This window comes from Chiloscyllium plagiosum, chromosome 21 (assembly GCF_004010195.1).
Source record: "Chiloscyllium plagiosum isolate BGI_BamShark_2017 chromosome 21, ASM401019v2, whole genome shotgun sequence".
Taxonomy (NCBI): domain Eukaryota; kingdom Metazoa; phylum Chordata; class Chondrichthyes; order Orectolobiformes; family Hemiscylliidae; genus Chiloscyllium; species Chiloscyllium plagiosum.
In genome coordinates, this window is record NC_057730.1 from 20,244,074 (window position 1) to 20,259,671 (window position 15,598).

General features: G+C 43.4%; 1 protein-coding gene and 1 non-coding gene across 5 annotated transcripts in view; one reads left to right on the forward strand and one right to left on the reverse strand.

The window, feature by feature from the left end:
* Positions 1 to 6,666, reverse strand: part of eef2k (eukaryotic elongation factor 2 kinase) — a 63,731-nt gene extending 57,065 nt beyond the window's left edge. For 2 of the 4 annotated variants that reach the window (XM_043711410.1, XM_043711411.1), the window contains exons 1-2: positions 6,485 to 6,665; positions 2,671 to 2,818 (exon numbers count right to left, since the gene is read on the reverse strand). The gene's annotated coding sequence lies outside the window, so the exon portion shown is untranslated. Of the gene's footprint in view, positions 1 to 289; positions 510 to 2,670; positions 2,819 to 6,484 lie in introns of those variants that run through there. The other 2 variants (XM_043711408.1, XM_043711409.1) reach the window with 2 other exon arrangements.
* A 69-nt stretch (positions 6,667 to 6,735) lies between these two features.
* On the forward strand, positions 6,736 to 6,817 carry trnal-uag. Its single transcript has one exon. It is a non-coding gene; the product is annotated as a tRNA-Leu (tRNA).
* Positions 6,818 to 15,598: the final 8,781 nt, after the last annotated feature.

The following is a 15,598-nucleotide window of genomic DNA, read 5'->3' on the forward strand; positions in this document are numbered from 1 at the left end:
CGCACTAGTGCAATCTTCAACGCCAAGCCAAATATTTCACTGCTTCCGATTTTTACATTAAATGTCCCTTGCTACGATGATACGATTGTCCTCCGCAAATAAACAGCTATGGTCATTTTATTTCCACGTCCCATTCCTTTTCTGCATAGCACACAAATGACACCCGAAGTTGTTCACGCGTTATACTCTAAGCTGCTCCCAAAGGCAATTGAGCAACATTTGCAAGCTACAAATTAATACAAAAGCAACCGACAACGTGGCAAGAGGCTGAACAGTGACAGCCACTTACTGTACGACTTAGAGTCTGAGACCCAACATATGGTAGCAAAAATTAGAGGTTGAGCAGTTTCATAGATCCCACGCAGCTGGATGCTTATAGCTAATGAGGCCAGGCAACGCTTGCTGTGTTCCAGCCTCCTGCCTGTCTTTGGATTCCAGCATCTCCGGGCTTTTTTCTCTCTACAGTTAAGGAGGGGCTACATGCAGGCTGACTCGAAGAAGGGTAAAGGCGTGGAAGAGACGTCTCTATATATCACCTCCCCTCTCAGTCGGTTACTGACCCGCCCAGTATCAGTGTTTGCTATTTACATGTGCGCTCCACAGCGCGCTCGCTTTACTGCACGTACACACAGCTCAGTATAGCACAAACCGTTCCCACAGCCAGTTTGTGCCTGACGGGGACAGACAGAACCGAGCGAAAACAGCAGTGTTGTTGATCTGCTTTTAAATCAACAGCCTGTACGAGAAGGTCCTGAACGCTTACTACTCCAAGACACAAACGCTTTCAAGTAGCAATAGATTAATGCAACTTGCCGGAATTAAAATTTATCTTAAACTTCGCACACTTTTCCGCATTTTCACACAATTCTATATGCACTAGGATTGCAAATCATCAAAATTTAAAACGAAACCCAACAAAAACCTGGCCTGAACATTTCCATGAAACCAAGTCTTTCCCACATCAAATTGCGATTTTAAGTGAATTAACGCACTTGCTTTATTTTTAAGAAATACAAACGTTTAAACTCAGTATCTTAAAAAATAATTAACTCCGATCCTGACTGCCCTCTCAGGTATCCGTCACAAATCCGTCCCATTGCATCCCAGTGCTGGGAACGCTCTTTAAATTCCTGCCCAATCAATCATTCAGTTTCGCTGAAACGGATAATATTTGAATAAATATAGCCTTTTGGGGATCTTGCCGTTTTCCTATACAGTGACTACAATTCAAAAATGCTTAATTAGCTGTAAAGTGCTCTGATGAATTCAGAGGTGCTGAAAACCACTGTATAAATATAAGTATTTCTTTACTGTTACTTGTCAGTGCACTCCAATTTCCCATACAGGATTGTGATATTATACTACACAAGCAGCGTGGCTTTTATGAAGAACCACATTTCTGAATCTTATGTCTCAAAAAAAACTGACTCCTTTTTCAATGGAATCCACTATTACTGTTGAATGTGCCTTTATCTATCCATCCCCTTTCTCAAAACCTTCCACAGTCGCATCCCTCCTTTGCTCCATTGGCTCCATCAACCTTTGCAATCTCTGCATTGTTGCAATTGTACTGTCTCAATTGCCCTGCCATTGGCAGATGCGCACCCTATCCTCCTTAAATCATTCTCTCCTTAAACATCTCCACATCTGTCCACCTTTGCCACTCTCATGAAAGCCTATCTCTGACAAATCTGTCTTAATGTCTGTTCATGTGGCTTGCTGTTAAAATTTGATATAGAACTATGAAGTACAGTGGGATGTTTAACCACAGGGAAGGTACTATATAAATGCAAATTGTTGTTACTTGTGAGTATCACCGTTTCCCTTAAGAAAAATCAGTTATACATAGGGAAAAATCTTTGTGAGAATAAATCACTCTACATTCAAAGCCAAACATCCCTGCTTTAGACAACTTCTATAACTTAACTCTTCATCCAAGTAATAAATTTGAAGTTTGGAAATGTCTATTTATTTAGCTGCATTTACTGTTCTTAATGATCTAGGCATAAGGGAGAAAACCACAGGATGAGACAAGCAGTTCAAATGTCACAGCTGCACATAATGCTCAAATAATACACAAGCCAGAACCTGGGCCTTTTTGAAGTGTATAGATTAAACATTAATGTTTTTAAAACTGCAATAATTGTTGTAAACTACCACTCCAAAAAACAAAAAGAGGCTTTAAGTTTAACTTATTTTGTGAACTAAATTAGAAATATCAATAAAAAGAGCAACAGCATATGTAACACTGATATGCAGGATTTCCTGTTTCTATTGTGCCAGTTCTGTGTCCACAGCCAAATTCAACAAACTGATTTAAAAACAGAAAATATGAAATACTTACCAAACACAATACTCTCCTAATTGAATTCTGTGATTCTGTGGTAAGGGAGAAACAGAGTTAATGTTTCAGTTCAGTACATTCATCAGACTTGAAACATTAATTCCTTTTTTTCCCTCCAGAGATGCTGCCTCCCCTGCTGAGTAAGTCCAGCATTTTCAGTTTTTATTTCAGATTCCCAACATCTGCAGTAATTTACTTTTGTCAACAAAATTATGCACATAATTACATCACAGAAACAGACTATTTTGTCAAACTTGTCTATCCCATTTTATTATCCACACAAGTCAGTTCCATAATTACTCAAACTGAAGTGTAGTACAACTTACAAGTGCCGTGGCTGCACAGATCTCAGGAAGTCTTCAACAAGCAGTTCACAATGATCAGAAGTTAACATGAGGAAATTGGGAAGATGAAGCAACTCTGAGAACATAACCAGAAATCCACATTCTGTGTTCCATCTGCGCAAATAGGCTCCTGAAGGATAAAAGTACAATAACCCAGTTATGTGCTATAGCTAATATTCACTAATTAAAATGTCACCTACTTTAAATATCATCTCTGTTTCTCTCCACAGATGCTGCCTGATATCATGGGTATTTCCAGCTTTTTTTTATTTCTCTACATGGAGGTTTGCTTCAATTATCCTGGTTGTCAGTAACTCAGATTGGAAAACACCTTCAATACTCAAAATGTGAACACCACACCCAGAAGACTGAGAACAGTTCTGGTCCCCTTAACTAAAGGAAATTATATTGGAGTTAGAGGCTGTTCAGAAAAGGTACACTAGGTTGATCCTGGATATGAAGGATGTTTCTCATAAGGAATACAGGTCCATAATTCTCTGATAGTGGCAACACAAGTGGATAAGGTAGTCAAGAAGGCACATAGCATGCTTGCCTTCATTGTTCAGAGCATAGCTCTGTTCAAGACACTACCAGAAGAAAAGGGTACAGAAAAGGTTTACCAGGATATTGTCTGGTTTGGAGGGCATCAGCTATGAGGAGAGATCTGACAAACTCAGTTTGTTTTCACTTGAACGTCAGAGGCTGAGGGATAATCTGATGGAAGTTTACAAAATTATGACAGGCATGGATAGAATGAATAGTCAAATTCCTTTTCTCCTGGGTAGAAATGTCAATTACTAAGAGACATAGGTTTAAAGTAAAAGGGGGCAAGTTTAAAGGAGATGAGAGAGGCGGATGTTTTACACATAAGGTGGTAAGTGCCTTGAATGTGCTGCCAGAGGAGGTGGCAGAAGCAGTTACAATAGCAACTTCTAAGAGGCATCTTGACAAATACATGAATAGTTAGGGAGTAAAGGAATACAGACCACACAGAGACAAAATGTTTCAGTTTAGAAAGGCATCATGTGTCGGGGCAGACTTGGTGGGTCTGTTTCTATCCTATACTGTTCTTTATTTTTTTTTAAGATTCATAAGGTAAAATAAAACAAAGAACTGCAGATGCTGGAAACCTGAAACAAAAACAGAAGTGTTGGAAAAACTCTGCAGGTCTGGTAGCATCTGTAGAGAGAATAACAGAGTTGACATTTAAATCACAGTGACCCTTCCAGTTTTGACAAAATGTCACTGGGCTCAAAACATTAACTCTGTTTTTCTCGCTATAGATGCTGCCTGACCTGCTGAATTTCTCCAGCACTTTGATTTCATTTAAGATTGGTATAGAGGTCCCGATCAGTGTTCCCTCTAATTTTTTTTAACAGCTGCCTGAGCTACCGAAGTGTGTGTGTGTGTGGCAGAAACTTCTGGAATTGGATCAGAGTTGCCAGGCAATTTAAAGAGAACATAAGTCTTGATGACCCAGACTCAGAAGTTGTTTACCTTTGTGGGATAACCTAGAACCAGACACATAATCTCAGAATAAGGGGTCGCCCAGATCGGACAGAAGATGAGAAGGCATTTCTCCCCTCAAAGAGTAATGAAAATGTGGAATTCTTTACCACAAATAGCTGTAGAAGCTGGGTCATTAAGTATATTCAAGGCTGCGATGGTCTCATTCTTAATCAGTCAGGGAATCTAGTATTATAGTAAAAGGCAGGCAAGTGAAGTTGAGAATTACTAGTTCAGCCATGATTTCATTAATGATGAACTGGATTTGATAGGCCAAATGCCCTACTTCTGCTGCTACACCTTACAGTTTTATTCCTTACTGTATTCTAAAGTCATATTTAGTCCTTTTGATTCCAAGAATTAATCCAGCTAAAGGACCAATCTCCTATTGTGAAGAGCTACAAGGTACTTCTGGATCCACCACCTTCACAAATTAACGATCTATAAGCATCATCCGGTTCGCATAATGGTTGCTGAGATGGTTCCTATCTTCATACTGTCCTATAGTCTGACAACTTTCAAGATCTTTGTTCACCTCCAGTTCTGGCCTAACATGTCCTTGGTTTTCATCACTCCATTAATGGTTGTGCCTTCATCTGCCTCAGCTTAAGTTCTAGAATTCCCTACTTAAAAATGTTCCTTAAAGGAAGTCAGTGGCCTAGTGGTAATGTGACTATGCAGAAATCCAGACTAATGCCCTCGGGACACAAGTTTGAACCCAACCATGGTGAAATTTTAATTTGATTAATAAATCTGGAATGAAAAGCTATCCTAATGACAACTATTAAACATTGTCAATTGTAAAAAACATCTGGTTTGAATGTCCTTCTTTTAGAAAAGAAAATCTGCCAGCCTTATCTGGCCTACATGACTGACAACAATGTGATTGATTCTTAAATGCTCTCTGATTGCCTCACAAGCCATTCAGTTGTTCCAAACAAAGGAACGAAACTGGCAGACTACCCAGCATTGAACTCAATGCCAGCAACAACAATGGTGAATCCAACCATGCAAAGTCCTCCTTAAATGACACTATCATCTTTTGCTATAAATTGTGTCCTCTGATCCTACTCCACTTGAAAATCAAGGACCAGACAAAGGAGCAGCACTCCGAAAGCTTGTATTTCCAAATAAACCTATTGGACTATGAACTGGTATGATTTTTAACTTTTTCCACCCAGTCCAACACTGGCACCTCCACATCATGGCTTCCTTAAATGAATCAGATTCACCATGAGAAACTACTTTTTTACACAGCGAGTTATGTAGAATAAGCCACCTGAAAGGGTGTTTGGAAGAAATAAGTACAATAATAATTTTCAAAAGGTAATTGCAAATATACTTAAAGGAAAAGACTTTGCTGAGCTATGGGAAAATAGAGGGGAGTGCAATTACTTATACAGCTCTTTCTAAAAGGTGATACAGACACATTAGGCCAAATTGACTGCTTCTGTGCATCGCCATTTTGTAATTCTATGATTATTCCAAGGATCATCTTTGACTGATACAATGTGGAAGCCTAATTTGAAAAGAAAATAATTTTCCTTTAATTCTCAGTGTTTCATTTCTTATTTTTATCTCTTATATTACGCTTGAATGAGCTTAAGGTTTATATCTTTACTAAACTATATGAAAGTTTAGGCTGTCAACCTTTGAGTGACGAAGGTGCAGCACTCCAAAAGCTTGCGATTTCGAATAAACCTGTTGGACTATAACCTTGCATTGTGTGCCTTCTGATCTTGGACACCCCAGTCCAACACTGACACCTCCACACCTTTGAGTTTTCCCTGACATTTGCCTTGAACTTTCCTTTCATAGTGTGTTCGGGTATTGACCCTTCCTTCCGGCATATTGTACTTTTCTTTGCATGCCTAGTTCTCAGTTCTAGGTTATGATGACAATAATCCTGGATAAGGAAGGGCATTTTAGTCCATGATCAAGGGGCTTTGCTGATGGCACCCCTACCTGCAAGACACAAAATTATGGATTCAAGAACCCTTCAGGCCTTAAGACCAAAAAAAAATCCAAGTTGACACCCCAAAGCATTATTTATGGAATACAGGTACCCTCATTCAGATAAAATATTGGCCTGAGACCATTCCTCACCTCCCCAAGCATGCCCCTACTGCTAACTCTGTCTATGTCCCACCTGTCTACCCCCACTACTCCTACGCCTCCACCATATGCTCTTACTCCTCCAGTGCCTGTTGTCCCTTTACCTATCCCTCTCCCTTCTCCTCCTGTAGCAGGGTAAACGCCCAAATCATAGTTTGGGGCCCAAGCCTCTCACCTGGGGACCGCCGGTGGAATGTTCTGGAACCGCTTCCGGGACCGAAAACACCCCGACAGTGAGGCAGCAGCCCAAACCAACCGGCAGTCGGGGGAGGGAGATGAGGCGGTGAGGTCCTGCTCCCGAGCTTGGGCCGCAGGCGAGTGCCGCTCCTCCCGCCTGTCGAAACCGGAGCCAAACAACACACACGCGAGACAGTGCGGCTGCGCAGACACTGGGAAATACCGGCTGGGAAGCGCCTATTACACCGCGGTAGCGTGGCCGAGTGGTCTAAGGCGCTGGATTTAGGCTCCAGTCATTTCGATGGCGTGGGTTCGAATCCCACCGCTGCCAGTAGTGTTTTTTTTTAAAAATCAAATAAATTATTTTGTTTAGTAATACAGCTTGAAGATTGCATAGTTACTTAGATCATACCCAAAGGCAATTTGACGGAAATTATCATACTTTATTGCAGTAACACATAACCCATCAAGCCCGCGTCAGCTCTCTGCTAGAGCAATCAGTTGTCCCAATTCCCCACCTCCCCTACAGACCAGCAATTTATTTCCCTTCGATTCTTATTCATGTGCCTTAAAAAGTCAAGATTGAACCTGTCTCCACCACCTTTTCAGCCAGAGCATTTTAGATTCAGACATTTACAGCACAGAAAGATCCAGTTGGCCCTCTGTCCACGTTGTCCAATAAAAGTCTGACTACGCTAATCTAATTTTCCAACTCTTGGCGTTTAACCCTGGAGGCAATGGGAACACAAGTGAAATACTGCTTAAATGTGATAGGAGTTTCAGACTCAATACCCCGTGTGGGATGGTGCGTCCCAGACTCCCACTATCATCTGCGTTTTCCTCGGGTTAACTTTGACTGTAGAGTTTTCGGTAATGTCTCACTGGGCCAAATGACCTCCTTCTGTGATATAGTCATTCTATAAACAACTTAAATTTATATAGTGACCTGCTCTCAGATGCTTCAAAGGAGTAATAATGAAACAAAAAAAAGTGATACCAAACCATGGAAGGAGATGTTAAGACAGGCGAGGGATAAGTTTCAAGGAGCATCTTCAAGGACAGTCAAGAGTTGCAGCGGTTTAGGGCAGAGAATGTCGTAGGCTGTCAATGGTGCTGCAACAGAAATCAGGGAGCACAAAAGTTCAGAGGAAATTTCATTCTAGTCTGAATGGATACCAGTAACTTTTAATGCAAGAATACTAACTCCAGGCAGGGAGTGCTGGAAGGTACGACAAGGCAAGTAAATATCTAAATACTGCTTAAATCTTTTGAGAGTTTCTGACTCAACCACTCTCTGAAGTGCTGTAATGATTTCCAGACTTCCATCCACCCTCTGAGTGAACAAAAAATCCTTGCCTCTCCTCTTAGCCTGTTACGTTTTAAATCTGTACATCCATCGTTATTGACTGCTCTACTAATAGAAAAAGTGGTTTCCTAGCCACCCTTTCTATGCCCTTCATAATCTTATACACCTCTAACAGGTCCCCTCTCAATTTTCATTGATCCAAGAAAAATAACCCATATGGACAGCTTAGACCCTCCATCCCAGGCAGCATCCTGGTAAATCTCCTCTGCACCCTCTCTCGTGCAATCACCTCTATCCTATAATGTGGCAACCAGAGCTGCACACTGTACTCCAGTTATGGCCTAACCAGCATTTTATACCATTCCAACACAGCTTCTTTGTTCTTGTATTCCATGTTTTCAATAATAGAGGCAAGAATCCCACATGCTTTCTTGAGACACATCAAGATCTGAATTTCAGTACTTTCCAGGGTTTTAACATTTATATTGTAGTCTCTTGCCTTGTTAGCCCTCAACAAGTCTCACACTTTGCTGCTTTTAATTCCATTTGCCACTGCTCTACCTACCTAATCCATCTGTTGATATTTTCCTGTAGTGTATGACTATCCTCCTAACAATTTACAACATGAACAATTTTCATGTCATCCGCAAACATTTTGATTTTACCCCCTATGTTTAAGTTCAAATAGAGTCATACAGCACAGAAGATGTCTTTCAGCCTATTGAGTTTGGACTGACCTATCTACACTAACTATACTTTCCAGCACTTGGCTCATAACCTTGAATGTTGTGGTATTTCAAGTGTTCATCCACATGCTTCTTAAGAGTTGTGAGGTTACCTGCCTCTAATGCCCTTCTAGGCAGTACATTCCAAATTCTCATCACCTCTATTTTTCCTAAATCCAACTAAACCTCCTTCCCTTCACCTTAATCTTATGCTCCCCTCACCATTGACCCTTCAAGGAAGCAGCTTCTTAATCACTCTGCCCATGCCCCATATAATCTTTTTAACTTCAATCAGGATCCCTGAGCCTTCTCTGCTCTAAAGAAAACCTGGTAGCTCAGAGGTTAGCACTACTACCTCACAGTTCCAGGGACCTAGGTTCAATTCTTGTCTTGGGTGACTGTGTGGAGTTTGCATATTCTCCCTGTCTGTGTGAATTTGCTCTGGTTTTCTCTCACAACACAAAGATGTGCAGGTTACGTGAATTGGCCATGCTAAATTGCCCCAAGTGTTTAGGGATTATGTAGGTTAGGAGCATTAGGCAGGGGTAAATATAGGGGAATGGGTCTGGGTGGGTTAGTCTTCAGAGGGGCAGTGTGGGCTTGTTGGGCTGAAGGGCTTATTTCCACACTGTGAGGATTCTATGAATTCTATTTAAAAAAACGTGAGCCTATCCAGTCTCTATTCATAGCTAAAACACTTCAACCCAGGCAACATCCTAAATCTCCTCTACACCCCCTCCAGTCCAATTACATCCTTCCTATAGAGTGGTGACTATAATTGCACAAAGTACTCCAACTGAGGCCTAACCAAAGTTGTGTACAGCTCCAGTATATCCTTCATGTTCTTATCATTTATGCCACGGATGAAAAAGGCAATTATATCATTATGCCTTCTTAACCACTCTATTAACCTGTCCTGAGTGTGGTGTTGGAAATGCACAGCAGGTCAGGCAGTATCCAAGGAGCAAGAGAATCGACATTTCAGGTATAAGCCCTTCAGCAGGAATGAGGCTTGTGGGCCGGGGATGCTGAGAGATAAATGGGAGGGGGTTGCGGCTGTGGAGAAGGTAATTGAGAATGTGGTAGGTAGATGAAGGTGGGGGGGAATGGTGACATGTCGGAGAGGAGGGTGGAGCAGAGGGGTGGGAAGGAAGATGGACAGGTCAGGAGGGCAGTGCCGAGTTGGAGGTTTGGGACTGGAATAAGGTGGGGGAAGGGGAAATGAGGAAATTGGTGAAATCCACATTGATCCTGTGTGGTTGCAGGGTCCCAAGGCAGAAGATGAGGCGTTCTTCCTCCAGACATCAGGTGGTTACGGTTTGGTCTTACATGTGAAGAGAAATCAGAGATAACGTTTCGAATTAGTTCTGAGGAAGGGTCACTGGACCCGAATCATTAACTCTGATTTCTGTCTACAGATGCTGCCTGACCTACTGAGTTTTTCCAGCAACTTCTGTTTTTGTTTCTGATTTACAGCATCCACAGTTCTTTCAGCCTTATATGTGAATTTAAAATAACCTAGCAAGTCATTTTCTTGTATTCAGAAATTTTGAGGGAAATTGGGATGGGTAATAAATGGTGCCAGCAACACCCACATCCCATAAATCAATTAATAATACTACCTACCTATTAACGATCAGTTTCCCACTATAGAAACTGCTCAATTCTCATTTCCATTCCCCCTTGCCAAGCAGATATGAATTACAGCAAGTTTACAGAGACTAAATCATTGCTATGAAATGGATCAAGACAAAACAAGCTTTAAGTATGTTAAATGTGACATTGTGTATACTCAGAATCACCACCACAAAGAGATTATTGCATATATTTTATCAGAATTTGGCCAATTGTACACTTCCCCGTCTAGTGAGTGTTAAATATAATCCTGGTCAAACCTTGTTGATTTTCTATTGAAAACAAACAGCCCTCAAGCTACAACTTGCCCTGATTTCTACCATTTAACCTCATTGCTCTTGCCAGTTGTAAGCTTCAATTGATTGCTGTGTGAAATCAGTATTTTGGCCAAAACGCTTATTATTTCATAGCTTCAATATTTCCCATGATTCAGTTCTCTGTACAAAGTGTGTGAAGCTGAAGTTGTGATAACACTTCCCAATGCAATGCTTCTCACTTGGTGAGTGGTAATCAGTAACAACAGATCCAAACTGGACTTTTGCAAAGAAAATATGCATAATATAAAATTTATTTATTTAGAAAGTGGGTTTTACTGGGGTAAGGTTGAATCCTGCCCACCTTCGAGGACTCCTTCGCTTGCTTCCAACACACCCCATCCACCTGGACACCCCGTGCCGGTCTGTTACCCGCTCTCGACCTCTTTATTTCCAACTGCCGCTGAGATATTGACCACCTCAATCTGTCCACCCACCTCCCCCACTCCGACCTCTCACCCTCACAACATGCAGCTCTCCACTCCCTCTGCTCCAACCTCAACCTCACCATCAAACCAGCAGACAAGGGGGGGTGCAGTGGTAGTTTGGCACACTGACCTCAACACTGCTGAAGCCAAGCGCCAACGTGAAGACACCTCCACTTACTGCCCCCTCGACCACGACCTCACCTCCTATCACAAACCATCATCTCCCAGACCGTACACGACCTCATCACCTCAGGGGATCTCCCACTCACAGCTTCCAATCTCATAGTTTGTGAACCCCGCACTGACCGATTCTACCTCCTACCCAAGATCTACAAGCCTGACTGCCCCAGCTGACCTATCATCTCAGCCTGCTCCTGCCCCAGCAAATTCATCTCCACCTACCTCGATACTGTCCTATCCCCCCGGTCCAGGAACTCCCCATAAACATTCGGGACACCACCCATGCCCTCCACCTCCTTCAAGACTACCATTTCCCCGGCCCCCAACATCTCATATTCACCATGGACATCCAGTCCCTCTACACCTCAATCCACCATGACCAGGGCCTCCTTGCCCCCTGTTTCTTTCTCTCCGGACATCCCCACCAGTACGCTTCCACTGACATTCTCATTTGTTTGGCAAAACTGGTCCTCACCTTCAACAATTTCTCCTTCAATCCCCTCCCTCCAGATGAAAGGGATAGCCATGGGCACCCACATGGGCCCCAGCTGTGCCTGTGTCTTTGTCGGTTACATGGAACAGTCCATCTTCTGCAGTCACACCGGCACCACTCCCCACCTTTTCCTCCGCTACATTGATGACTGCATCGGCACCACCTTGCACTCCCAGGAGGAGGTTGAATAATTCATCAACTTCACCAACACATTCCACCCTGACCTTAAATTCACATGGACCATCTTGACACCTCTCTCCCCTTCCTGGACCTCTCCATCTCCAACAACGGTGACAAATTCAACACTGACATTTTCTACAAACCCACTGACTCCCACAGCAACCTGGATTACACCTTCTCCCACCCTGCCTCCTGCAAAAATGCTGTCCGGTATTCCCAATTCCTCCGTCTCTACCGCATCTGCTCCCAGGAGGACCAGTTCCATCACAGAATACACCAGATGGCCTCCTTCTTTAAGGACCGCAATTTCCCTCCCACGTGGTTGATGATGCCCTCCAGCACATCTCATTCACATCCCTCACCTCCGCCCTTGAACTCCACCCTTCCAACTGCAACAAGAACAGAAGCCCCCTGGTCCTCACCTTCCATCCCACCAACCTCCGTTTACATCGCATCATCCTCCACCATTTCTACCACCTACAAACGGAACCTGCCACCAGAGATATATTTCCCTCCCCAACTCATCCGCTTTCCGTAAAGACTGTTCCCTCTGCAGATGTGTCTCCACCTCTGCGGCACCTATTCACAGTTCCTCCGCCTCCACTGCAAAAATGCCATCCCTTATTCCCAATTCCTCTGCCTATGCTGCACTCCAGCAACCGACTAACCATGGACATTTACTACAAACTCACCAACTCCCACAGCTACCTGGTCTACACCTTCTCTCACCCAGCATCCTGTAAAAATGCCATCCCTTATTCCAAATTCCTCTGCCTCTGCCACATCTGCTCCCATGAGGACCAATTCCACCACAGAACATCCCAGATGGCCTCCTTCTTCAAAAACCGTAATTTCCCCTCTCACATAATCAACGATGCCCTCCAGCGTATTTCCTCCACTCCCCACACCTCTGCCCTTGAACCCCACCCCTCCAATTGCAACAAGGACAGTACTCCACCCCCCAAGTCCTCATCTTCCACCCCATCAACCTCCACCCCACAATGCATCATCCTCCTCCACTTACACCACCTACAAACAGACCCCACCACCAGAAATATATTTCCCTCCCCACCTTATCTGCGTTTCAGAGACATCACTCCTGCTGCGACTTCCTTGTCAGATCACGCTCCCCCTCACCAGCCCACACCCCACTCCCGGCACCTTCCCCTGTTAACGCAAGAAGTGCAAAACCTGCGCCAACATCTCCCGTCTCACATCTGTCCAAGGCCCCAAAGGATCCTTCTACATCTGACAAAAATTTACCTGTACTTCCACACACGCCATCTACTTAATCTTTTGCACCCGGTGTGGTCTCCTTTATAGGGAGACAGGTTGCTAAGTTGTGGATCATTTCAGACAACATCTCCGGGACACCTGCACCAACCAACCCCACCGGCCTGTGGCCGAGCACTTTAACTCCTCCTCCCACTCCACCAATGACATGCTGGTCCTTGGCCTCCTCCATTGCCAAACCCTAACCACCCGACGCCTGGAGGAAGAACGCCTCATCTTCTGCCTTGGGACCTTGCAACCACATGGGATCAATGTGGATTTCACCAGTTTCCTCCTTTCCCCTCCCCTCACCTTATCCCAGTCCCAATCCTCCAACTCAGCACCGCCCTCCTGTCCTGTCCATCTTCCTTCCAACCTATCCGCTCCACCCTCCTCTCCGACCTGTCACCATTCCGCCCCCACCTTCATCTACCTATCACATTCTCAGTTACCTTCCCCCAGCCCCACCCCTCTCCCATTTATCTCTCAGCCCCCCCAGACCACGAGCCTCATTCCTGATGAAGGGCTTATGCCCAAAACTTTGATTCTCTTGCTTCACAGATGCTGCCTGACCTGTGCCTTTCCAGCACCACACTCTTGACTCTGATCTCCAGCATCTGCAGTCCTCACTTTCCCCTATTGAACTGTCCGGCCCCCTTCAGGGATCTGTTGATCCTACATAAAATCATTAATGTACACCACAAACAATAAGGTCTCAGCTCTGAGCCTGAGGAACCCCACTTGAACTAAACTTCCAGTCACAGAAGTATCTCTGTATCTCACCCTCTGCTTCCTGCGTCTCAGCCAGTTTTGGATCCAACATGCTACTATGCCATGGATCCCATGGATTTTTATTTTCCTCACCAGTCTGCTATAAGGAACCTTATTAAAAACTTTGCTAAAGTCCATGTAGATTACATTAAGACTCCTAGTTACCTCCTTAAAATATTCAATCAAATCTGTCAAACATGTTCTTCCCTTAACAAATCCACACTCTCTCGAATTGATGATGTCCCTCAAAGTGCAGATATATACTGTCCTTCAGAATTTGTTCTAATAACCTCTCCACTACTGAGGTTAGACTGATTAGCCTGTAATTTTCTAGTCTAACCCTTCCTCTCTTTTTCACAACATGACAACGCTAGCAGATCTTCAGTCCTTTGGCACCTCACCTGTGGCTGGAAAGCTTTAGAAATATATTGCCACAGTCCCTGATAGCTTCTCCCTCACCTTCCACAACGGTCATCTGGGCCTACAGTAATCTACTTTTGAGCTGCTGAATCCGTTAGTATCTCCTCTTGCTGTCTGCGTTCATTCTACTAATATTTCAGTCTTCCATCTTGGTATCAATACTGAGATTGTCCTTTTCCAAGTGAAGACCACTGAGGACTGTGTCCATGTCTTCTGAGACCACATGCTGATTAATTCTATGTTCCCTAATAGGACCTAATGTCTTCCTAATTATTCTCTTGCTCTTTAAAAAATCCCTTTGGAATTTCATGTATTCTACCCACCAATGCTTTCTTATGCATGCTGTATGTCTTTCTAATTTCAATTTTATGTACCCTCTGCACATCTAGGACACAAGAACTAGTACTAAGACTTCAATATCTGTCATAGGATTCTTCTAATCCTTTGCCTTTATGTCCCTTAACATCCAAGGACTTTCAGTCCTGGTCCTACCCTTTGTCTTTCAGGAATTTGTCCCATACATTTCCAATTTTCTGCTGGAATGCTTTGCATTGTTGTAACACGGTCTTATCTGTACGTAACTGCTCTCAATCCATTTGAGTCAAATTATATCTTCGCCTATCCTCTGACCCATCATTATCCTTTTCCATATCTATCTTGAACCCAACTGAGTTATGGTCACTATTTCCAAAACTCCCTAATTGACCTTTAACCTGCCCAGGGTCATTTCCAAACATTAGGTCCAGAACTGCCCCCGCCTTGTTTTGTTTCCAGGCTAAAAAAAACCTTCTTGGATGTAACTTAAGAATTTTGTTCCTTCTTTAACTTGCATACTAGAACTGTCCCAGTTAATATATGGGTAGTTAAAATCCCTGACTATTACAGCCTTATTATTCTTATACTTCTCTGAAATTGTTTGATCTTCTATCTCTCCCTAACTATTGAGAGGTCTGTAGTACAGATCCAATTTTTCCTGTTTTGTGGTTCTATTTCTACTGGTATGGCCTCCTCATTGCTGTAATTACTTCTTGATTAATATTACAACTTGCCTCCTTGTTTACTCCCCACTCTATAGAACATAGAACATAGAAGAATACAACGCAGTACAGGCCCTTTGGCCCTCGATGTTGCGCCGATCCAAGCCCACCTAACCTACACTAGCCCACTATTCTCCATATGCCTATCCAATGCCCGCTTAAATGCCCATAATGAGGGAGAGTCCACCACTGCTACTGGCAGGGCATTCCATGAACTCACGACTCGCTGAGTAAAGAATCTACCCCTAACATCTGTCCTATACCTACCATCCCTTAATTTAAAGCTATGCCCCCTCGTAATAGCTGACTCCATACGTGGAAAAAGGTTCTCACGGTCAACCCTATCTAAAC